The 26279-nt window shown below is 41.1% G+C and overlaps 1 protein-coding gene across 6 annotated transcripts in view; it reads right to left on the reverse strand.

The window, feature by feature from the left end:
- Nucleotides 1–26279, reverse strand: part of flrt1a (fibronectin leucine rich transmembrane protein 1a) — a 54743-nt gene that overhangs the window by 5910 nt on the left and 22554 nt on the right. For 5 of the 6 annotated variants that reach the window (XM_055043397.1, XM_055043396.1, XM_055043398.1 and 2 more), the window contains one exon: nt 11159–11427. The gene's annotated coding sequence lies outside the window, so the exon portion shown is untranslated. Of the gene's footprint in view, nt 1–6644; nt 8677–11158; nt 11428–26279 lie in introns of those variants that run through there. The other variant, XR_008606862.1, reaches the window with a different exon arrangement.

Raw genomic sequence — 26279 nt, forward strand, 5'->3', positions numbered from 1 at the left:
TGTTGTTTTAATGTTTTAAATAACATCAGTTGAATGGAATCTCACAGTGGCCCCCCTGCATTGTTAAAACTAATTTTATGCATCAGAAATTGAAAAATGGCTATCATAGTATAAAAGAGAGCGTTTTCAAAATCTCCTCTTTCAGTCACTTAATAACGATGCATTTGTTTTTCCTCTAAAATGACATTTTAGGACATTATTCTTGGTGTCGGTTTTTTTATGTACTTTGCTCGGTTTTACACCACAAGAAACAGACGCTGGTCACCGACATCTGCGCTGCTTCCTCCCCTCTCCCACCCCGCCAACTCCACAAAATATTCAAATTGACTTGCAACCCACTAATCCCTTTTCATGCCTACTTCCACTCCAGTCCCCTCGACGCAGCAGAGTGGAGTCGGTGCTCTTTAAAGTGGGACCTGAAGAGAGAAATAAAAAATTTAAAAAGCAGAGATTGTTACTTTGCGCAGTTTGATATTGACTCGGTTTACGAGCAGAAAGGCGGATGTACGCTGCGTTCTGCTGTAAATGTTCATAGGGGGCATTTGTTTGCGCTAGTGTGTGTGTGTGTGTGTGTGTGTGTGTGTGTGTGTGTGTGTGTGTGTGTGTGTGTGTGTGTGTGTGTGTGCGTGCGCGTGCGTGTGTGTGGGAGCGGCAGTCGGGGTACTGCTAAAGAATGGATGACTTTTGAATCCCAAGAGGTTCGGCTGCAAGTCTGCTGAACACTAGAGTATTTGGGTCAGCGCTTTAAAAACAAGATAGATGTGGTGTGAGATTGAAGAGGCACAGAGAGCCAGAGGGATTAAAAGAGCATATTGAGCTGTGATTCTCTGGATTAAGCAGGTGCTACACGGAATAACAGCCAAACATTCTGAGCTTTTCTTTCTTTCAGGGTCTTGTGCTTGCTCATTTTGTTTTTCGTCGAGCCAAAGAAACATTACAGCTCTTTGTGTTTGTGAATACCTAAAGAGACCTTTTTGTTCGCCTGTCCACGGACGATCAAATTGAAAGCATTAACCCACATGTGGAGCGTGATCTGTGGCGGGGAGTAAAGTCGGGATGTGGGGTAATGTGTGAGCTAGACAGGCGGACGCCTCAGGCCGAGTACTGTACACCCAGCTACACCCGATCCAATACTGGGACTGGATCAATTTGCATACAAAACAGACAGGGACTGAGAGAGAGAGTGACCGAAAGCAGCTTTTAGCTGGACCACTGAACCTCCTCTCCTCACTGAGACTCTACTAGTGGCACAGAACAGGGGAAATCTGGAAAACCAGGTTTTGGATGGCTAGAGAAAAGCCTGATGTATCATAAAATCCACTTCACTTATGGGAAAAAAGAAGAAGAAGAAAAAAAAAGATAATTGTGGTCCACAGCTTATCTTCCATGACATGGCCGTGCTCTAGATTTTAGATTTAGGGGCTTGACACGGGAAATGGATGATGCAAAACATGGAAGAAGGGATCACAAAGAAAAGAAAAAGAAAGAGGAAAATGATAATTTTGCTTCACCACAGAAGTTGTAGGATTGTATTTGTCAAATGGGTTTGTTATCTTTTAGCGACTATAATATGGAACAAGGAATATGAAAGGAAAACAATAAAAAATCTAATCTTACAAGAAAGTCTCTATTTCTATTAAATAAGAAACACAATAAAAATCATGGAGAAGTTTATTGACGCAATAAGTCATTAAAAAACATGCTGCTTCATCATCCTCCTCCCACTTCCTCTCGTCTTTGTCTTTTCTTCCAGTAGTAACAAACCGTTTCCATTGCAGTTTTGCAAAATACACAAATTTCCATACAACCCTAAAACCTCCTCCTGGTAGTGCAAAACATTTGATCAGAAAATTGCATATTTTTCCTAAATTGCAGAGTTTCTGTGAATTTATTTTCAGACTTTCAATGCGGTGAATGGAAACTGCAGCGAATGTCTTTAAAAACTATTCATCGCCTTTAAGCTTCACTTTACGCCACAACCCCATGTGTAAAGTATTTTATCTGGATTTTAGGAGATGCAGCAGACGCCTGTAATGTGCCACTGTTTCCTGCAACTATTGAACGCATCTCTGCTCCAACACACCTGAATCAAATGAATGGTTACTGACCGGGCCTTTGCCAAACTGGGGGACATGCAAATGAGGCAATTCCAGAGCAGAAACACCAGACGCCTGTGACAGATCAGCACAAAGTAGCTCAACACATAGTTTTAAAAATGATTTTACAAGTTAAAAAACGCAAAAGAACCGCGATATGCGTTTGTGTCCAGCCTCTTTTAAACTCCGATTCGACTGCATGTAATCCGGAGCCTGAAGTAATTCTCCAACTAGTAAAAAGCCGCTCGGTGAAGAGGTTTGATGAAGAACAGTATCGCACAGTCAGCGAGTCAAACGTAAACACTTTGACAAGGAGAACATTTATTAGAGAGGCAGAAAAGAGACCCGGGGTAACTCTGAAGGAGCTGAAGAGAGAACCTGATCAGATGAAAATCACCCTGAACACACCGGCATCTACTCAGTAAAACATATTGTGAAGTAGCTTTCATTCACAAAAACAAAAAACAAAAGCAAAACCAACAACAACAACAAAAAAAAAAAAAGATAGGGAAGCTGGTTAGTGTTAAGGTAGAGAGAGCTAAATAAAGCTTAAAGCTTTGGTCGCCTCCCAGCAGGACGACGCCAAACACAGTCAGATCTACTATGGGTGGGTTTAGAAAACGGATGTTTGTGTTTGAATGATCCAGTTCAGACCTAAATATAATGGAAAATCTGACAAGACCTGAAAATGACTCTTCAGAGACGCTCTCCCCCCAAACCGACTGAGCTATAGATGTTTTCCAAAGCAAAACTCAAATGTGAGTCTCTGCATAAAGCCCGTAGATAAATACCCCCAAAGCAGCTGTAACATGTTGACAGGTCTAACATGTTTGTCAACAGTTACTCTGCATTTAAACGTACCAGAACATTTAAAATGTATTAAACATCTTGTCTTCAGTCTATTTCAAATACTAAATAACAGGAAGTGACAGAGATTCTTCTTTTCTTTATTCTATTTGTGATTTAGCAATGTGATGTCACATTGCTAAATCATTGCTCTTGTTTCAAACACAAACAACTAAATCAACTTATTAGTAAAAATATATGCATCTCAGCATCGATTCCACACAAATTAACTTGATCAAACAGCACAGAAACGGTTCATGAGAGGTTGGATCCCGAGCCAAGAAATGAGACTAAAAATAGTCCTTTCATTACGCAGCTGCCTGTTCGTAACGTCGGCAGCACTTTGACACACTCTGGATGTTTACGTCTAATTGCCTTAAAATGCAAAGGCCGCAATGACACATTTCGCCGTGAAATGTGTCATTTCCTCACAGGCAGGATTTGTCGTTGGTCTCTGCAAGGCGAGAGGAACCCCACAGTCGACTCCCGAGAGCCCGACAACATCCACACTTGGGAGATTCACCTTTTGGAGGGTCGTGTGTGTTTGTTGGTGGCTACGCAGCTCAAAGGACCCTAAAGCTACTTGATGTATAGCTTTACAGCGCTGCGTCGTGTTTCATTTCCACAACACCATAATAAGTTCTGCTGTGCCACCAGTCCAACTCCCTCTAAACTCCTTAAGCTCACCGTTCCCGCTTCAGGATAGATGGATTGCAGCTAAATCCTTTCGGCATTAACATGAGGGTGGCATCCTGCTTGCGGCAATATGCTCCGGCGCTGTGACCAAAGCTGGGGCCAGATCCATCATGAGTCGGCGGGATTTTTTGGGGCGGGGGGGGAGATTGAGTGTTTGCGACGTCGCGCCGAATGCGGGCCTTGATCGATGGTGTAATCCAGCGGGTTTCTTGAGGGTGTTACAAGAGAGTTAGTTATCTTAGCTGAACTGGATCTGACCTCAGGTTCATCAATAAAAGTCTCGTTTGGAAAGTTTTTTTTTTTCTTTTTCCTCCAATGCAACAAACACTTTGGGGTCATGGTGACATAAACAAGCAGTTTCATGACTTCCTCTCAATATCATGTGTCATAATTTGAATTTAAGGTGCTTTGCACTTCACCCAAATACGTTGAATTTCCCTTAATTGAAATGTGAACATTTTCCTCCATATGTACCAAGACACACATGATGATTTTTCTCAAGTGCTATTACTGTCTTTGTCATTTAATGAACAGCAGGGCTGGTGTGAGAATAAACTGTTGGTGAATTATTGTGAGAAAATTTGTCTCCAACAATTTGGTACATAATAGAATACGGTAAATATAAATGTAAATATTCATAATGCAAATTAGATCAATCAGTCTATATTCAAAATGATTGTGACCACCAGGGGACGCTGAAGTGCTTCTAATAAGATCCTTTGGTGGGACGAAAACGCATCAACAAAAAAATGGACCTTAAATATTTGCAGTTCACCTTTTTACTGATTTTTCTGTTGAACATAACTAAAGGATCAAGTGATAATTTGAGTTTTCAAAGATTTAAATCGACTGAAGCGTATCCATGCAGCTTAAAACTTAATAAATATCAGAAATTCAAAACTGTTGGATGATCTCAGATAAAAATTGTATTTTCCCGAAAAATGCCTCACTTTCTTACCTTACTGTGTTTGTGTTTATAAGCTATCGAGTCATCTGTCATTATACGGAAGACAATATTGCTGAGGAATGAAAGCTTTTCAAGAGCTTCATCTTGTTGCTCTTTTGAAATGTTTTCATCATAAGTATGTTTGAGCTCCGCAAATTCTCCCTGACCTTTTCTCACTGCTGTTCCTACAGGACGAGTCGTCCAAAGCAACAACCTTTTCAAACGTCAATATCATTAGCCGCTGCACAGCTGATCAGAGGAAATACATAGATTTAATGTTCAGGCAGAAGTGTGATATTTTTCACACTTTGAGGGACAAAGTGCAAAGCGATGCTTTTACTTCCCAGGAGGCAGATGTCACGGTTTTTGCCCCATGATCAAGGTGTGCAGACATGGCGTGGGGCAGGATTATTGTTTATGTTGTGACTGCTGCTGCCTTTAAAAAAAACTAAATTTAATAGTTGTAAGACTAAAATATGGGGTAAGCTTCAAAAATCTAGAACAAAATAAATAAATAAAAATGCATAATTTGTTACATTTTAGTTAGGATATCTTCCTGCTATTCCATGTTATTTGAATGTAAAAAACTTAAAATAAACACATTTTTTATTGTTACCGCTCAGTGTTCCTCTTTCTCTGTCTGTCAAACACACAAAAATAAATAAATGCATTCATAAAAATTCCAATTAGCAAATACACAGCATGAGAAAATAATCCCCAAAGATAATATAGAGATTTTTGTTATTTAAATCACCAGTGTACACCACAACTGGCTAATAACAAGCTAATAATTTTGATAAAATACATTTTCCTGACACATTTTTGAATGTAAAAAAAAATTGAGCTTCCTTCAAGCTTTTATTTGAGGAACCTTGACGTCCTGTTTCACTCTTCAAAATGGGAAAGACGAGGATAAATTCAAGGATAAGTTCTTCTTTATCACTTAAACAACGGCCATAAAGAAAACAGCTACTTGCTTGAATCTAAATATCTAAATTCAGAGCAAACGATTTGAAACAGAACAACAGCGAGTTGTTTGAGTAAATTTTCTCTGAACAGCAGCGCCGTTGGGCTTCTCTGTTTCAGCCGGGGATCAAAGAAAGAAACAAAATCTCTCACTGTTGGACAAATGCAGAAAGAGTTTCAGCATGAAATCAGGCTGTTGCAATAAAAATAAATAAATAAATTATTGCATTTTAAGGCTTTTTACACATCATTTGCCAGGAGGAGTAATAAGTGTGCAGGGGCTCTCTGCATGTATTTTCCAGCTTTTGGCTGCGGTTGAGATCCAGTTTCTTGCCACCGCAAGCGAAATTTGGTCTGACCACAGGTAGAAATAAGCAAGTCAGACATCTGCCACTTTGGAGCTCGATACAGTGGGACCAGCGGCCAGAACGGGCCTGGCAGAGCAGACGGTAAATAAAGCTCAGAGGATGTCGAGCTGAGACTGTGGTCACACCCAAGGCTTTAATCAAGGCTTCATGGGCTTCTAGATTAACCAGGCCTGGTTTTAATGTTGTCCCGACATTACATAGTACACACGACTTCATCTCAGGAAGAGCTAGCTTCTGGATATTATGAAAATGTACTTTATGGTTTTAAATTGCGCCTGTAAAAGGCAAATTTATCTCCTCCCTCCTTGGAGTCAAAGAGTCAGCCTGTGGTTGTCACGCATCAGCAACAACTCTGATTGGATTTTTTTTTTTTCTTTCTTCTTTTATTTGCGAGAGACACTGACACTGAGAGGGAGGTTGGTTAGCTTAATTGGTTAGATTTGAATTCAACCCTGACGAGTTGCGATTTAAATGCGAGGCTGTGGGAGGGCCGGTCACACAACGACGCCCTTCCTTCAGGGTGAAAATGGATCTGAGAAAAAGAAATGAAAAGCATTTTTCTAAACCTTTGGTGTTAAGTTGTGGACTTTTGTCATGTGTAAAGAAGTTGGCTTGTAACCACAAATAATATCCTCAGCTATTGCAGTAGCATATAAATATCATGTGAGACGTACAAAAAATAATTCTGACAGTGTTTAGGTAGATATTTTAATGTTTTGTCCTGGTTCTGGTCAGTGTTGCTACTCCGATGCACACAGGTACCAATTAGCCTTTTTCTGTCAAAGGAACTTGTAACAATGGTTGCAGGAAAATGGCAGAAGTGAATGGAAACAGCTAAAAATCTCACACAGATGATTTATGTTTATAATGCATTCCATTTAATGCATTTACTTCTTGTGTTAGTAAATGAGGTGACAAAATATTATATTATAATATTCTTAAGATATCAACTGTTATGCCTTACCATCTATGAGTCAGGATACAGAGAGCAGAAGGTTGTTTGATTGGTTTGATGGCTTAAAAGGAAGTCAAACTTCTGATTTATTATTACGGGTTAATTTGTCTCAAACACTGAAAAAAAAAAAAACGAGTCGCTATTGCAGGTCATTATCGTGCAGAACGTGGAGGGAACTCCAGTCCTCAAGGGCCGCTGTCCTGCAACTTTTAGATGTGCCTCTGCTGCACAACCTGAATAGATTAATTACAGCATTAGCAAGACTCTGGAGAACTTATCTGCACAAGGAGGAGGTAATTAAGCCATTTCACTCCAGTGTTTTGTACCTGTGGCACATCTAAAAGCTACAGGACAGCGGCCCTTGAGGAATGGAGTTTGACACTTGTGGTTTAGAGAGATGAACTGTTGACTTGCTAATATGATTCATGGAAATCAGCAGGTGTTTTTATACCTAGAGAAGGCAAAAGACGAGAAAATCCCAGAGTTAAACACATTGGCTGACATGGGAAACTTCATGCTCACAAACAGCAGCTCCTCTTGCCTCACTGATCTGACCTTTGACTCTGAAGACCAATCGGTTATCACAATGAGACATGAGCTGTGTAGTGTCCTTGAAATCAACAGTTCAGTTGTTTTGTAATTCCAGGACAAAATGGATTGGGATCAAGAGATTTTTGAGGAAAAATGTGAGGAGAAAACTGCCACCTTTCACATCACTCAAGTATTTTTAAACAGGAACAACGGGGCTCTTTGTTGAAGGTATGAACTAACCAAAATGCAGAGTAAATGGAATGCATTAAAAAAACATAATGAAAACTTACACTGAAACCACAGAGAGCAAGTCGTGAAGCATGGCTAGTAAATGGACGAATCCACCATTAAACAATGAGAGGATGAAAGGAGGGAGAGTGGAAAACGACTAAGAAACCAAAAGAGGTAATCAGATGAAATGTGGAACAGGTGAGGCAGAAGGAGAGCAGGGAAAAGGAAGGAAGGGACAGAAATCAACTCAAAGGAAGCTAAAATACTACTGGAAGAAACTTCAAACCGAGGGAATCGACTGACACGGCATGCGAAACAGAACGCCGTAAGACTCTCCTCACAATAACAAACACATGAACTGAATGTAAAAAGACACCAAACATAAATGAACAGAAAAAAATAATCGAAAAGAAAGACAGAGAAAAAGAAATTCAAGGTGAATAAAAGTGTTTTTATCTCACTGGATGTGCAGAAGCAGGGAACACATGAACAACAATCTGGTGATGTGGAAATGAATTCAATGGCGTGAAAATCATCTGAGTAGCTGAGATTTCCATACTTTATTGTACATAAACTGAACTTTTCTGAGGATGTCAAAGTTAAAGTGAAAGCAGAAAGTGTGATTTCCACAATATGATAAATATAAAGAAAAAAATAACACACACACACATTGGTGTCATATGACGCACAGCAAAGTCACCCCACAATTAGCCTCAGTGATTACAACCCACACCAGCAGTGTGTGGCCCTCGAACGCAGCACCGTGCCCCGATGTATTTCAGTGCAATGTTAATGTTGCTTTTTAATAACTATGATTTATGTCCTTCTTTTGTCCCAACATGAGGTCAATCTTTTTCATGTGCCGTCAGGACGACGTCTTCATGTTTCTCCCCGGTTCAACGGATGCCTTGGCGTCTCTGAGACGTGGATTAGCTTCGCTCTCTCCGAATTCCAGTTCAAACGTTAAGCTCTCAGCGCTCCACAAACCAACACCCTGTGAACGTCGCACGCAGCCGGGACGTCTGGGGACCGACTCTTAGTCTGCAGGGGGTTTAAAAAAAGGAAGCCCTGAGTTTCACTTCGGAGACATTTGTCCTTGTCCTTGCTCTCCCGTTTGCATATGTCATCCACATGCGTATGGGACTTGTGGGAACAATAAAGCAGCTGAGTAAGACTCAGTTTTCTTTCGCTTCATCACCGAGCTTCAGAATCATGTGGGAGTTTATTTTATTTCACTTTTTTGCCTATCCCGTCAGCTGACATGAACAGACTTTTTTCTACTCTGCATCTGCGTTTCAAAATGTTTTCATCTTTTTCATTTATTTATTTATTTTTGCTTTGCAGCCACTTCCCCCTGTGTGTTTGTCTCTTTGTCTTTGAGCAGCTTTTGTTGAGCTTCTTGTTGAAAGTGAAAACGCACAGCAGCAATTCCTGGGACTGACAGAAGTAATAAATGCTGGCAAAATGCCATCCAGTTAAAATCCACTTTGGCTAATAATGTATTTCTCAAAGGAAATTACGGCAGCAATGCAACACAGAAAATCACTTACATGAAGTAATTTCTGCTTGAATTGCTTTCCAGTTGTCTTTAAAATACGGCAAATTGCTGGGTTGGAAAGCGGCTTAAGAAAGTCTTAATTTTTCACACATTTTGTCATGTTACCATCATCAGGCTTAATTCACTGAGATTTCACCAACACAACATAGTAAAAAATTGTTAGGTGGAAGAAAAATTATGAAATGTGAATTAGTAATTACCCCCTTCTCTCTGATGTCCCTAAATAAAATCCCTTTTTTCTTTTCTTTTGTTTTTTTAAATCTGTTTTTTTTTTTATCACCATGTCATGATAGCATGCTACGAAACAGATAATCTGTGAAAAGGTCTCCTTCACCTCCTGCCTGAGCTACTGTCTGAAGAAATGCACCACTGCCAACCAAAAACAACCAGTCAGATCCAGGAGGCGGGTCACAGCGCTGCCAATCAACTCAATGTACTCGTTGCTAAATGCGCCAACGGTGGAGAAACATCTTACCGTTACAGGAAAACTGTTGACAGCCGTGATAACTCGCCTGTCTCTGCTAGCTGGAGCACAGCAGAGAGCAAGAGGGTGAAGGAGGAAGTAGCAGGGGTACACGCAGGATTATTGACAGCGCTAAGACCCACCTCCTGTCTCTGACTGGTTGTCGTCAGTTAGCACTGGGAGCTTTGGGAGAAGGCAGACGAACTAGACATTTTCCGCAGATTGTCTGTCTCATTCCATACTGTCACAAGACGATCACCTTTTCAACAAATATGTAAAAGAATAAAACATTTTTATAAAAGCTACCTAATGTAGCTTTAATATTACAGTTGTTGAATGTTGACTGTGAAAACCTCGAAGGGGTATAAACTCTTTAGCAAATAATTGGAACGTCATGAAGTCATAAGACGGTTTTTTTTTTCGTAATAGAAATATCTGGAGAAATAAATCCAAACTTCAAGATCCTATGTAATCCACACTTCTCAGGATGAGTGGGGCTCTCATGCATGAGGCATCGGATGTGGGAGAGATCCGGTCCAAAGACGCTGGGTGGAGAGTTTCTTCACTCAGACTTTCCGATCAAAACTCCTCCAATATAAACGCTCTCATTGTCACCGTGTCATAATTAGAAAAAATTTGGAGACCAAGGATTAGAGCATCCCTGATTTAGGAGGACTCAAACTTACTTAAGTTCAGATTTTAACAGCTCATCAAAACCAAAGAGATGTTCCAGAGCAAAGCTGGTCTAAAAGGAAGAAAAACCTTTGAGTCGTTCTGTTCTTCTAATGGCTGCTAGCTTTTAGAGAAACCTTTGCTGATCGCTTTCTTTGGCCTCCTGCCCACAAAGCGAAAGGGACAATCATGCTTTACGGCTCGCTATTTAACTGTTGTTAGTTTGTTTTTAATGGCTTCATTTAGGTTGGATTCTAATTGCCATCACAAATCGGGAAAGAGTGACAGTGCAAGGTGCCGCTCTGGTTGGGTTCTGTTCAGCTTTTCAATCAAATTATACGGCCGTGAGGATGACGGAAAACTTTAAGTCGGCATTCTGAGCAAGCGATTTAAATTTGTCAAAATCTAACCGAATATATCCTAACAAGTAACCTAATGTAGGGAGTAACAAGTAAAAATAAGTAACCTAATTAGAACCTAATAACTTTACACTCATAACTAAAACTGAGTATTAAAGTCGCACCAATCAATCAGCCGCGTTTCAAACACTTTGATTGGCTGTGAGTTGATCAGAAGTTGCAAAAAGTGGCTGAGCACTGAGAGTGGACATGCAAAGAGTTGCAAAGAAAAGACAAAAGATGTGTACATTTTAAGAAAAGCAGCAAAATAATGGTGCAACAATATTGATTTAGAGACTGACAAAAATCAGACTCGCACATTTTATACAATATGACTGATATTAAGTCTGACTGAAGATGCTATTATTCTCCCGTTTAAGAAAAATATTGTACTGGGGATATCTTGTCCTGTATGGAGATGCTCATACTCACTTTTTGAAGTGGGGTTGACAGGGAAAGAGATGATGCCACACCATCTGCCCTATTCTTCCCAACACAACTCCTTCAAAGTCTCCAGACACCGCCGTCCTCCCGGGCTCCTGCTTACGCAGGAACTCCAGGAAGCCGAGGCGGATGGCGGCGTGTAGGAGCGCTTTCTCTCTCTCTCTCTGTGTTTTATAGGAGCTGTTCTTTCCTCTGCGTTTTCAGCTTTTGGGACTCTGATGTAGATTAGTTGTCGCTTCTGATTCCGGATCGGCTCCCTGTGGGGAGAGAGAGACGGAGACATCATAAAAGATCGCTTGTGAATATCGGCGTCAGTCAAGTGTCACCATGGCGCATTCCTGATGAAACTGTAACCGGATTACGACGCTGCGCTGGTCTCATGTCGTTACCGTACGTCTATTTTCATGACTCTTTCATCCAGACTTGGTTGGAAATGATTACTGTAATTAAATCAGATGCGCATTTGTAATTAATGGGACTTTAGTTTAACAGGAAAGAGGCTTAAATTGTTTGATTCTCAAGTCACTCAGGGATTGTTCAGAGTTTTGGATGTGAAGTTTTGTTAAAAGGTTTTTGGAGCATTCAAACTACTAATCCAAGAGGGGATCGAACCAAACCGCCCCTCAATCTCAAAAACATCACAGCGGTTTACACTAAAGGATTTAATCTGATATAAAAGTAAAGCAGCATATGAAGTGAATGCTGATTGTACAGCTTTATATTTATAAAGCTTTAAATGTTCTCAGGTGATTGGTGGAGCATCGTCTCCTACATCAATTTCCAGAGTAATTACCAAACGTAATCCATGTTCAGTGCAAACATTGTGGCATTTCTGCGTGATAAATCGACTTTAATGCTTAATCACATTTTTGGCTTTCGGAGATTTTATTTTTTCAAAGTCTTGATTTTTTTTTTTACCAATGCACTCCTTGTGTTTTTTCAAAGTGATGCCAGCACACCCGGGGCGGCCATTTTGTTTGACAAGCGTGTTTTTCAGCTTCTCTTCATTTGGACTTTGAATTCTGGTGAAATAGGCCCAGGCTGATTACATTATTTATTTATTTTTTAATTATGAGAATAAATTCGTAAGGATATAGTCCAACAACAATCAAGTCAAAATAAAATCAGAATAAAGTTGTAATATTACCAGAATAAACTCAGAATATTAGGAGCATGAGGTAACATTTTTGAGAACTCCACAAAAAAATCCCAAAAATAATTTAAACGAGGAATCTTGAGCATCTTGTAATTATACTTTAGTGTTGATTAAACAATTGTGGAAATACATCGTCTCTTAGCATATTAGCATAAAAATTACCTTTTAAACGGTTGATTGAAATGTGTATTGTGAAGAAAGAACCACAGACTGAGCTGGTCATGTCAGTTCTTGATAACTACAGAAGCTTTTTCTCATTAAAACAACTCATTGTTGTAGTTTTAAGACCACCTGTCATAATACGATGGCTGCATTATTGGAACTAAAAACTAAAAAAACATAGCATAAACGACTATGAAGGTCACTCCAACAAACTAAGGCCAGACTAAGAGATTCATCCAGTTTAGTTAAGAGAGCCTCACGTTAAAACAACTGATTTATCCTTTCAGGTTTAGCAACACCGAGGCTGGATTTCACACACCCTCCAACAAAGCTGATTAAAAATAAACAATATGCAGCACCTGAAGTTTACAAATTACAAAATGAGATTTTTCCCCCATAGAAAATGCAGTGAAACATAACACAGCACCCCTGAACGTCGCCCCGTCTCTGACTGTCAGTCTCCAAACTGACGTTGTTATGGCATGAGACAGCATGCCGTCTTCCTGTCAGTCACAGTGAGGAATTCCACTTGTCTCATCAGATCATATGATTTAAGCTAAGAAAAAAAAACAACAACTCAGAAGTAATGCCTTCCCTTTCTTCCTCATAAATTCTCCGTCAAACAGTTGATCTTATGTCTTTTACACCCGAGTTTGCCTGCTACAAAGTGAACATGTTGAGGTTTTGACAAAACCCTGATGGAGTGCAGTTAAGGCAGACATTATTGAAGAACACATCAGACTGGTTGCTTTTGATCAGTTTGATAGCACTTCACGACTGTTAGAAATTATTCACTGCACAGACAGCCGGATAACATGGAGTCTGATGATAACCACTAAACAGAAAGTTTCCAATTTGACCAATTCCCATCCTCTTTGGGATTCAGCACTGAATGGCCGAGTGGAAACTCAAAAACCGGACCATTTTCTGATCAGTAAATGCCCCATGCCGAGCTCTACGAGGTTGTGATGACAACTCTTCAGTACAGAAGCCACTGCTGAGTACAGTAAACCCAAACTCAGCTGATTCAGGGGCATTTAAAATCAAGTGGGATTAAACAAACAGCTGTAAGAAGCTATTTAAAGAAACTATTGTACATCATCCCAAAAAAAAGAAAAAGCGCGAGGTTCTTTTGGGCTGTTTGGAGAGCATGAGAGGCACAGCAGATAACAGGAAGGCTTAAAGGGAGAGAGGTTGGGGTAGCATTGTATGTTTTCCAAGCCATTTTATAGCACAATCAAATAACTATGTTACCTTCAGCTGATATGAAAATGCTCTATATATCAAAATAACTGTATGTATGTATATATAAATAACTATCTGATGCCTTGAAAATTGGCCTGTCTCTTTAAGAACCTCCTCCTTTAACAAGTGACACAACATGCCATCCTTAGAAGTGTAGTTTATGAGCTCAAGCTAACTGTGCTAACGTAGGATGTGAAAGTCATTGTCTGTGTTTCAAAACTATAAATCCCTGTTGTGCTGCTCCATTAATCTCCTCATCGTGCAAATACATGAGTCCTTATGGCAGGATGGCTAGACAAAATACTTTAAGTGCTGTTCTTGCAAAGCTCGACTTTGTTCTGAGCCTGTGAATTTGTCTTTTCAAGACAGTCGGAATCAATTTTCTGCGCAAAGTGCCATCCCATCTTAATTTATACCTGGAAATAAAAATATATTACAACACGTTGACAAAAAAAACCCCAACAACAATGCAGAATGAAGTGATTTAGAGATTGTTTTTGCAGGTTTCCAGCCCAACAGCTACAATCTGAGCATTGATATGCAATGCTATTGGAGGATAGAGGAGTAGAGTACAAATCACATCAGATATTGGTGGATTAATAGCAGAAATGCCTGAAAAAAACACAACCTACTAAAAAAAAAAAAGCACCAAATGTCAGAAGCTCAGACTTATTAAAGGACTTTAGCTGGCATATCAAAATATGTCTTTCCTTGTTAACAGCTGCAGGGGAATTCAGAATCCCTTCAGACCTGAGAGGCCAGGATGAATCTTAAAGTATTTCTACATTTAAATGTGAGTCAGGAGGTAAGTAGGGGGAGAAGAGTCTTGTGTATTTGTGTGGAGATTCACCGATAGCTGCAGGTGAAATGGAAACCTTTGGGGGTCTGTCTCTACCTGCTTTGCACATCAAGCTCCAGCTCAGTCAGAATGGCTGGAAATGTTTTGTAAGTCTTACGGCGTATTCTCAATTTGATTTAGGTATGGACTTTGACTGGACCATTGCAGCACATAAATATGCTTTATATGAACCGTTCCATTTCAGCTCTGGTTGTATGTTTAGGGTCGTTATCCCGCTGGAAGGGGAACCTCTATCCCTATTTTCCACCCACAAACAAAATACCATCATTGCTCTGCATCAATCTCTATTCATTCATCCATGTTTCTCTAAAATCTGCCTGGCTTCCTTGCAAGTAGCTAAAAAAAAAAAAAGACCCTGTTTTGACTTGGGAAGATGTGTCCTGTTACTTTTTCAAGCAACACAATCATGTTTGTTCTCATGTGACCAGAGCAGGAGATTATTTATTTATTGCCAAGATTGCTTGTTGTACTCTTTCACAATCGCTTTCTTCTTGCTAATCTTTCAAAAAACACCAACTTTTGTGAGTGAATGACTAAATGCAACAAATTCTTACGTGGATTCTGAAAATAAAGAGAATGTCCAGGGTGAAGACGGGTAAAAAAAAATAAAAAATGTACACCGCACTTTTCAGTTTGTCTGGGTGACAAAAATCTTCACGTCACAGTTATGACCCTCCACTCAGACCACACGAGAGCTTCGTTCATGAGGAGCTCGCGTTGATCTTGCGCCGGGCGTGACCTCTGGACAACAACTGCTCGATTCCCACGGCCGGCGTGGCAGCAGCAGAGGCCTCCAATCAGAACAAGACGGCGAGATTCGGTTTATTCGCTTAATTTCTCTATGCAGGGTTTCTCTGATTGAATAAGAAGCTTATTGAAACCCGTTACGATGAACGGGGAAAAAAAAGAAGAAACATTTGACATCTTCCCCTCCAAGGACGTCTGAGATGTCTGGCCTCGTCCCCACGTCCCATAATTCCTCCCATCATGGCGGTGAAATTTAACTGACCTTTGGATCCCCAGCTCTGACACTCAGGTTGGGCCGCATATCGTCAATTTTCCGAGTTGATATCTCCAATTGGACACCTGCCAAACACCTCTGGATTGACCTTGACAAGACCGAACTGCTGTCTCCCCCCCATCCCACCCCCTCAGGAACCTGCCCCCTTAACAAGGAGCCGTCAATCACGGCGACGCGGGCGCACTTCCTCCCCTTCCTGGAGCCGCGCTCGGGTTGATCTCCGACAGCCAGCTGCTTCTGCTGCTGTTGCAGATCTGCCGCGCGTGGAAATCTGCTGACTCAGGTCCACAAATACTCTTTGTCTCCCATCTGGACTGCCGCAACTCCGATGTGGCTGAGCAACCTGAAATAACTGCAACACAGCGGCTGAGATCAGCTGAAACGCGCGGCTACTTTGCATGTTTTCAGAGTGGGAGTGGAAAAGGCGCGATCTCGCTTGAAGGGGATTTTTGATTTAAAGACCCAAAATTTTGCATCAATGGTAATTATTCCCGCTTTTTGATTTTGGCTACAGAAATGAATGAAATGACATAAATTCACCGCATTTTAAGGTCAGTGAACAAAATATGCTTTATTTATCCCAAAGCTTATTTGAAATATTAACCTAAATATGGTCCTAAGCGATGTAAAATTGATCAAAAAGAAAAATGTATGACATTATAAGTAATGTAAATATGATATGTCAAAATCTAAACAAACCTATGGACTTAAAAGGCAGAGGAGGCAGAGGTTTCCTAAAGTGGAGTCATTGTGAAAGAACTGATTCTTTTAAACAAGAAAATGAATCGGTTTCTTCAGAAAAAACGTTCTCATAAAAGTTTTTTCTGCTAGTTACTGGCATGGGGAGAGACAAAAAAAAGCAAGTTGAGTTTTCTGAGGAAAACTTAAGTTATACCCTTCGTCAAACAATTTCTTTTTTTTTTGAGTGTCTGAGCCAAATAAATGAGAAAGTGGATATCCGGCTGTTTTACTTCAAATCCGCCCAGCACGTCAGCTTGAATCAAGTTTTTTAGAGCCAAACAACAGACATGATGGTGTTCTTGGAGAACGAGTTTACTTAGTGCACTTGAACTTCCAGTGGTAAAACCTGCTGCTTCCATTCACTTTCACTGAGTTTCAGACAATCTCTGCATGTCTGGTTGATGGGAAGTCATCTGTTACTGCAGCTTGGAGAAGAGCTGTTCAGAACAAAAGCGCCTTAATAAAAACACAAACTCATTCAGATTTTTCCAAGTCTCAATATTAGTCCCTCTACACCTCTACTGTTAGTTACTGGCACATTTATTTGAACTACAGCAACAAGGTAGTTCAAACTTTCCTAAAAAGGTGTAGAAGTGGTGATAGATTCCCTCCCAAACTGGCATGTCCAGATTTTCAGCTACAAAACTCAAACTTTTTCTCGACTGTGGACATGGAAATAACATTCTGGCAGTCGAGAGAGAGCAGAGTGAATCCAGCAGCTCGTCTTTTTCTTACAAACAATTAGAGCACAGAGGTGCATGTTTAGCTTAGCATGTAAGGTGAAACAGTTGGCTTTGCTCGCTCTCCGACTAAACATTCAAATATTTGACGTCCAGGTAAAACACGACCTTTAGAGCAATGAGAAAAGGCTTTTTGGTCAAAGAATATGATTTAATCCACCGGAGAAAAAAATACTTGAACCTCACTGATTATTTTTGTTACTGCTTGCCATAGAAGCAAACAGTGACACGTATGCACTGGTTCTGTTCACTGAACATCATTAAGATGATGTACCTTGACATGAAAACCCTTAATTCCTGCTGCAGAAAGCCACACTGACGCTTCAAATTAGAACAGCGCACTCGCCACACAATCCTGCGCAATAATTGTGGGACAAAAATTCAGCATATAATTCAACATTCGACTCGCCGTTGGAAGCGTGGACGAGAAGTTAATGAATGTTTTCGGAATAGTAAAGAAGCCAATTAATGCAGGAGCTCATGTCACGCTCTGGAAACTTACGTCCTGTCATATAGGAGCTAAAATTATCCACAGAGTGCCTGGAAATGTTTGTTGTTGTTGGGTTTTTTTTTTTTTTTTGGTTATAATTTATAGTTTTTTTTTTTATAAAGATGCACATAACTGTGAAGCAAAAGGAAACTTTTCAAAATGATTTTACACAAGAAAACCTCAAAATGTGGTGTAAACTTGACACCCTGAAATATAGTCCAGTGTGAGTAATGTCTACTACTCAAGCCTTTTATAACAATACAAAATCAGTATTGTTATAAAATGAGTATTTTATAACAATAAAATCTTATTGGGTTAATATTGGTGTTGGCCAAAAACTCAAAGCTGCAATAACTGTATTTAATCGAAAGTGAAAAAGATCCCCCTAATTAAAATATACGAAATATATTAAAGCAGGCGATCACAATGTGACAAAATGTGTGGAAGAGCCACTGCGCGTCAAACTCAAGGCCCGGGGACCAAACGTGGCCCGCCGTAGCTTTTCATGTGGCCCCCGCAGACTCCAGCTTTTCAACAAATCTGCAAAACTCACTCAAAGTTCACACAAAATCTACAGATTCCCACATCTTTGTCAGGTTTTCACTGCAAATTTGTCTCAAAATTGGCCAGAAACATTGAGTTTAAGTGACTGCTGTTAGAGTCCGTGATTGACAGAGCGATTTATAAAAAGTCACTTTTAACATGGTACAAATATCAGAAAAATTCCTTACAAATATTTTGAAATTGGCATCATAAAAATCTACAATTTTGATTGCAAAAAAAATAAAAATCACAAAATCCTAGATGAACTGATCAGTGTGACAAGATGTTCCAATATCAGAAACACTTTCCTGAATGCTGAAACAAACATTTATTGATATGCTTAGCAAGCTTTATCAATACATACTGGCACAACCGGCCCTTTAAGAACAATCAGATTTCTGACATGGCCCCAAATGAAAATGAGTTCGACATTCCTGACCCCTGACCCAGAGGTAGGAACAAGTTTTATACTCCAGTTGTTCAGATCCGTCTCTCCGTACTATCCGCATGGACATCGCTGCAAGACTCAAACCAGCTCATCTTCGCCTTTACAGATGGCTTCCACCTAACAGTGGCTCACTATGCGTGGACAACCAAGGTGCAGGACTTGAAGCTGAAGTGATCCGACGCTCCCACACACACACACACACACACACACACACTGCTCTCACACAGACAGATACGCTGCGATGTGATCAGACTCTCAACGCGGCCGCACATTATGCCAATTCACTGACGGGCAGGTGGTGGAGAGCCGCGCCGCCGGGGGCGACAGAGATGAGACAAAACGCGCCGTGGCAGATCATCTCCCACAAACAGTCGGCTCGGACCTTGAAGTCGTCCCCACTCTTTGCCAGTCGCTACGCGCCTTTCCTGCTTCAGCCCTCTCACTGACATCTGAGAGAGCGTTCTGGTCTTCCTTGTTAACCGAGGCCAGGCTCAGACCTAATAAGAAAGCTTTTACACGCTTAATTAGGAGACACTGTAATGCGGTGTGTAATGCTCAATTTACTCTATATGATTCTCCTTCTTGTCCTCTTTAATTTCATTCTGAATCAATCCATCAAACTCATTTTTTTCCTCCCCATTAAGCAGACTTTTTTTTTTCCCCCACCCACATTAAAAGCCCACAATGACGGTCCAGTTCGCTCATGTCGACTCCATTTTGAGCCCTTCTAATAGCACCGCTGCCCCTCTCTCTTCTCTCCTGTTCCCTTTAAAGTGTCCGTCTGGTATTTGTCAAAGCAAGGCGGCGGATGTAGCAGAAATGGAGTCAAAAAACGTGTGGCTGGAATAAAACGATAAAACACAGGCTGCAGCTTTCACCGAGACTGGCAGCGACGAGGACTTGCCGCTGGAAACTAATGTAAACATGGAGGGACTATAGAGTGGAGAGGAAAACAGAAGCTGTGAAAATAGAGTCTGGTAGGCTCAAGTGGATGAGTAAACAGACCGACCCCACTTTTCAGAGCGCCAAGGGAAGCTGGAGGCAGAGGGAAGGAAGGCGCAGAGAGAGTCGGCGCTCGGGAGAGGTCAGCAGGCGGAGGCTGCCGGTTTAAACATCCGCACGCTTGGACGTTAATTAAAAGTGATCCGCGGATGAATTTCACAGCGATGAATTGTTTCTCTTACTGTAGGAAACCTGCACGGATCCCCCCAGGGCCGGAGCCGGGTCGCTAAATCTGCCGCGCATGTTTTTCATGCTCTCTGCTTTTGACAGTAATGAGCCGAGCCGCCATGGTCGGCTGTTCGGCAGCTGATTAGAAGCAGGTTCCCCTAATACGTGGATTAACTTTGACATTTTCGCAGAGATTCTTTAAAGTGTAGCAACACTTGGTGAATGTCAGTTTATTGTCAGTATTTATTTCAGCCAGACGTTCTGCTCGGCCCCAGAAGCCTTTGAGAGGCAATAGCAGCAGGACATTCTGCTGTTTTTTTTTTTTTTAATCAACATCATTTCTATATTTAAATCATTTCTAAACATCTTGTACAGACTTTAGTGTCGCAGGATGCATGGCTTGCTAAAGTAGTTCAAGCAGAAGCACAATGCGTCTATGAATCCAGTTAAAATCTTGTGTGAGTTAAGATTTCAAATAACTCAGCACATTGCCTTCTCGACTCCCACAAGACGGTCACGGCATGACGCTGCCTCACCACGTCTCTCTGTCACGATCCTCTAAACGCTGGAGGTTTCTGAGCCTCCACCATCAGTTTCAGCCCCGCTGAAAAACGTGATTCGTACTTTCACAGACAAGCTGTAAGATGTCATGCAGGCAGCACTTCAGTGCCAGACAATTCAAATTCACGCATTTTCGGTATCAGCGAGGAGTACGAAGCTCACAGAAAGGAAACTACTGTCTACTGAGGCATGTCAGCAGTTGGTTCAGGCCTCTTTGTCTTAGAGAGAAAGCTTTTAACACAAGTGGAAATTAAGACTCTGTTTTATAGAGTCTTATGCACACAGTGTGGCATCCTCACTGTGACGGCACGACACCGTCAGAGTAAGTTGTCGAAGGCATTCCTTAGTTTTTCCAAGTCATGGTTTCGAAACCATGTGCATGTTTGGTCTTACTGTTCCTGCGGTTTGAACTGTCGCTATAGACAGACGTACAAACAGTAATGATGGCTGAGGTCTCATGCAGAGGGACGCTGCTGCTCGGTTGGTGCAAAGTGTCAACCTGTCATACTTGGCTTTTTGTTATTTTTCCTCTTTATTTACACTGCAGCAAAATGAAACTTGCAGAAAAAAAGACAGTTTGCAAAGAATGGAAATTGTTTAGCCCCCTCAGCTCCCCTGAAGTTGTGATTTCTTGCAAATCTTCACAAGAGATTAATTTTGTTTTCTTTATATATCTATTTTTATATATCTATTCAGAATGATTAGATATATTCATGTTTTTTTTTAAATACCAAAACTCTTAAATTGTTTTGTTTTTTTACTTTCCTGGTTGTAAAGAATCACAATAATCCCATCTTGAAGTAACAAATCAAAGGACTAGTTTATGTTTAATGTTATCACATCTGTGCAGGTGAAAAACATAGAAATCTGTTTAATGTTGGATTTAAATGACTTTAGCTGGTTAAAGACGACACCGAAGCTCTGGTATGTTATTAGTGTACTGCACAGAAACATGACTGAAATAATAATACAACCTACCAGAAGGAGCTTTTAAGAGTTATTTTTAGTTTGATGAGGGATTAGAATCAATCATATTTCATAACTTGGGATGAGAAAGAAAACAACAGGATATAGGATGTGTGAAAAACAACAAATTGAATAATACATCAAATTTGAGCAGCTACATGATACATCGAATTGAATAACTACAAAGATGAATACACTGATATGAAAGAGTACAAAATGAATGTCGTTCGGAGAAAACAGAAGCTATTGTAATACTGAAGTGTTATTTAGCTGCAGAAGTTGTAGTACTTGTAGAAGAAGCAGAAATATTTGCATTTTTTAGGAGACGCGGTATATTTTGTTCTGTAAGTACCGCAGTGCTGGGCTTGCTGAAGGTTTTCAAGCCACTCAAGTTTCAGACTGTCCCACGCTGAGTCAGCAGTGCAAGCGGAGAGAGACAGCAGGGGGGGGGTGAATCGTTATAAGTGCAGTTTATGTCTACACATCTTTTATTTTGATATTTTGTCTCTTAAAATAAAACAATTCTAATTAGCAAAGTCTGTGAGTTGTTCCAGTCGCATCCCGCTGAGTCACATGTGGAATCAAATCACGTCCGAATGATTCCGTCATCGTTTCTGCAGCCGCTTCATGAGGGTTTCCAAAGCGCGCGACGGCCGGCGGCGCATCAGTCGACACCATCAACCCTGAGCCTGCAGGTGGATGCAGATGCACGTCGCTGCTTAAAGCTCAAAAGGCTTCAAAACAAGCATCCACGCCCTTTAACCTTTTCACTCTGATGCTTTTAAGACACAAACTTTTGACTAAACTCGTCCAGCTTTTCACTTCTTTCTCACAGCGTGCGTTTTAGACGGAATTACAAACATATGTGGTCTTTGCAGTAATTAGATGACTTGCCGTGACGGATTTTATTCGGGAGTGGGAAAAGAGTCAAGGGAGCGAAATATTAAATATTATTGGCGGTTAACTTGAAAACCACCAGCAATTTTACTCCCACTTCAGAAATATGTTCCTTTCCTGTTTCTCTTTTCCATGAAATCGTAATAAAATACAAAGGAAAACATAAGTACTCCAGAGTGGAATTAAAAAGCAATTAAAACAGCGAGTCAACAAAAGTGATGATAGTGCTGCTCCGAGTCTGATGAATGTGCGTATCCGAAGGTTCACGCCGCTTTTCTTTCCTCTTGGTATTTTCCACATTGTGTCTACCAGGTGCAGCGGCTGGAATGAGCAGCAAGAAATAACAATTTAGTTTATGGTGGCATAACGCAATGTAATTTGTTGGGTAATATTTAAGGAATAACTGAACGCACTGATTGGTTTACACAAATAGCATTCCCAGAGGCAGCATCTTAGCAAACTGAAGTGACATTTGCAGGTTCATTAGCATATTGCTTTATGTGCTCCCGCAGCCATAAACGACAGGAGCGGCACGCGGTTTTCCCAGGCAGGTTTGAGCGGCTGCTCATCATCAGAAGGCGTTGGGACACGTTACACAGAAACAGATCAGCGCCGACGCGCTCAGATAACGCGCTGAAAAAGTGTAAGGAATGTGTTGATTTATTTATTTTGTTTCCCCACATTTTTAATCGGTGGAAAACAATGTTGTATGTTATTGGAATTTCACGTGGACAAAAAGAAGAAGATAGAGTCATTTTTAAAAACAGAAATCTAAAAAGTGCGGCGCGCATTGGTTTTCACGCCTCTTCAGCTAATATTTATAAAACCTGCACGGTTTTAAATGTCTCACATCTCTTCCAGCTGTTACGTTCTGCCCATTTTTCTTGGCTGTATGGCTGAAGCTCAGTTAGAGTTTGTGAACACCATTGGTGGTTTTGTGATTAATTCCAGATTGGTTTTAAGTATGGGCTTTGACTAGGCCATTCCAACATCTAAACTGTTCCATTGTAACTGGTTGTGTTTAGCATCCTGTTCCAGTTGAATGGTGAACCTTCCTTGTGCAACCTCTAACCAGTTTTGTGATTTTTTTTGTGAAACTTCCCAGCTCTTGGATAAACCCACTGTATCACTGTAAAAGCCCACTCCCACTCCCACAGCACGATGCTGCTGCTGCTGGTGTGTTTCACTGCAGGGTGTGGAGCATTAGCCAACATGGATATGCTGTTTTTCACCACACATGGGACAAGAAAATTCATACTTTGTCTAATTTGACCAGAGCAACTTCCTTCTCTCCGTCCCAGGCACAGATCCCACCTGGACAGTGGGTTCTCTGCGACTCAACGGGCCCCCTGGCTGCTGCTCTGATTAATGCGCTCCCCGCCTGGTGTGACATTAAGCGGCAATGTCTTTGTAGGTTTGAGTTTGCCTCGCGCTCCTTTCATTTTCAGACAACAGATTTAACCGTTCAAAGCTTTTTATAGCCTAACCCTGCATTAAACCTCTCCACATTAGGGCTGCAGCTAACGGTTATTCTAGTAATTGATTGATCTATTGATTATTCTGATCGACTAATCGGATTTTTTTAAAAAGGCGCATTCGGCAGATTTTTTATTCAGCCACCTAATCTTTTGTCTTTTCACTACTAGAAATAAATTAAAAGATAAACAAATAATTCAATTACTTTTTTGAAATGAGAAAATAAATAACATTATTACTTTAGTGAATCTGAGCCAGTGTTGCTTAAACTACGGCATTTGTTGAGTTAAGAATGAATCTATTACTAAATTAGATGGCGATTCAGTAATCGATTCATCACGATTAATCCGATCAATCATTTCAGTCCTACTTCACGTCGTCGTGTTTGACCGCTGTTATGCTCTTCATGATGCTGTTTGCTCACTAATCTACTTACCCTTTTGGTCACAGTTGCCTACAACATCAAATCTTAAGAAGGGGAAAGAATTGAGGCAAGCGAGCACAAGTCTGGTTAAGAACGAGTAAAAGGGAATTTAGATTTACACGCATTACAAATCATTAAATTAAACTAAAAACTTGAAATCTGACATTTTTTTCCCCCGTCCAAAGCAAAAACCGGAGACATGAACCAACAATAAGCGTGCAGTATATGATTCCCTTCATCCAACAGAGTAAAACCCCACAGCTGATTATTAAATGAGTATTCATTTCAGGGCTTTTGCTGCAGGGGATGGATTTCCAGAGAAGTCTCCTTCCATCTAACAACCTTTCAACATGCATTTGTCTCAGACGCAGGCTGTAACCGTATCACAATCGCGGCGTTACATTTCCTTCCTGCAAGAGGCCGAGCCACGCAAATGCGCGAGTCGCTCCAGCCTCTCGGCAATCAGGGGATTCACACGCACCTCGCCACGGGAGGCACTGTGAGGCGGCCGCGTGCGCGCGCCGGCCACATCCAGGCCGCTGTCCGTGACGTGGAGTGGGAGACAAATTGCAGCGTTTGCAGGCCGACGTGGTTCACAGCCTCAGCTGAGTCTGATGGATTCCGCCCGCCGAGCCCCACTGATCGCCACAGCCTGCCACAGACACGCCCACCTCCCCCAGGAGAGCCGACAATCACGCCGCAGATCTCGGGGCAGCCGCTGGTAGACCCCGTGTAATGCACGCTTCAGGACACACCCATACGGTGCCCCTCCACATATCCACAAGGAGGTGTGGGACGGATCGCAGATGAATCTTTCCCTTCCTTCTTTTCTGCCTGGCAACAGAAAGAAAAAAATGCATTGTTTTTTTTCTGCTTACTGCTTTTTTACAACTACCCTGCAGCCATAAATCACTCACCACATCGTTAATATTTAACATCTGACTCTTAATTGTTTTTCCTTTTCTTCCCCAGCATAGACACCAACGCACCCAGCGCGTTCATTTGTAAGCTGGATCAGTGTAATTGATGCAACGGCTGGAAACAAACAGGCAATTTAAGTGCCGGACACCTCACTGCCTCCCATTGCTCTTTCTCCTCCCCTCTTAGCCCTTTGTTTCCTCTTTGTCCTTTCACACACACACCTACACTCTTTTGCACGAACATCATGGACCACCTCACAATTGAAAAAAGGTGGAATAAGTGACAAGGTCAGCGTTGATAGGGGGGAAAAAAACAAAACGACAACAAACAAACGAAAACACGTAAAATGGAAAGGAAATTAGGCTGGGTAAGAGTAACGAGGGCAAAACAAAAACTAATCCGGTGAACGACCCACGACTGGACGGTCTGTTTATAATGGTGAACTTGCAGCTCGGAAAGAGAGAAACAGATCCCATTATCGCTAACGGAGCTACTTTTCCATCCGTTTCAGTTTGGCGACATCGACCGCTCGCTCCTGTTCATTTTCATCCACGGTAACCTGCAGCTTCCACGAGCTTTAATCCACTGAGCCATTTCCCCTTTCGAAACGATGAGACCTGCAAGGCATCACGGCATGTGACGTCAAACAAAAAACAATTTCACAATTGTGGGGGCTCCAATAAATGAGAAAGCCATTTTTTCCATAAAAACTCCAAGTAGTAATACAAAAAAATACAAAAAACCTTTTGTTGGACTTGTATGCTAAACACTACATACAGTGAAAAACAAACACAAGACCCTGAACACAACATCCCTAATGTGAATCACGGTGGGGGAAGTATCATGCTGTGGGGACGCTTTTATAACAAAACGGGTTTCTGCAGATGATTGATTGGTTGAATATCAGTCCATGTCACTTGCATTGTCCTTCCACTTCACCTACTACTTTAAGGTGATATTTTACTTAAACTCAAAATAAATTAAAGTATATTAAGATTAGTAGCTCAAACATGAGAGAATGTCAAATGTCTAAGGAGTGAAATTTCCTTTTTTACACAACATCCCTGTGTTTCCAGATGAGAAACTTTGTGGGGTTTTTTTTGCACAAGCCCATCTCTGATAAACTCCAAAGCAAACCGTCTAATGGGAGAGATGCAATAAAACGCACGGCGAGGCGGCCATGGGAGCAGCGCAGCAATCAAACCGTGTCCAAAGATTGGCTCCAGGGAAATTTTTCAATCACTAACAAGATATTTTCCTCTCACTTTTCAGTAGCAGTCAGAAAAAAT

This window comes from Poeciliopsis prolifica, unplaced genomic scaffold (assembly GCF_027474105.1).
Source record: "Poeciliopsis prolifica strain line A6 unplaced genomic scaffold, Auburn_PproV2 SCAFFOLD019, whole genome shotgun sequence".
NCBI classification, from domain to species: Eukaryota; Metazoa; Chordata; class Actinopteri; order Cyprinodontiformes; family Poeciliidae; genus Poeciliopsis; species Poeciliopsis prolifica.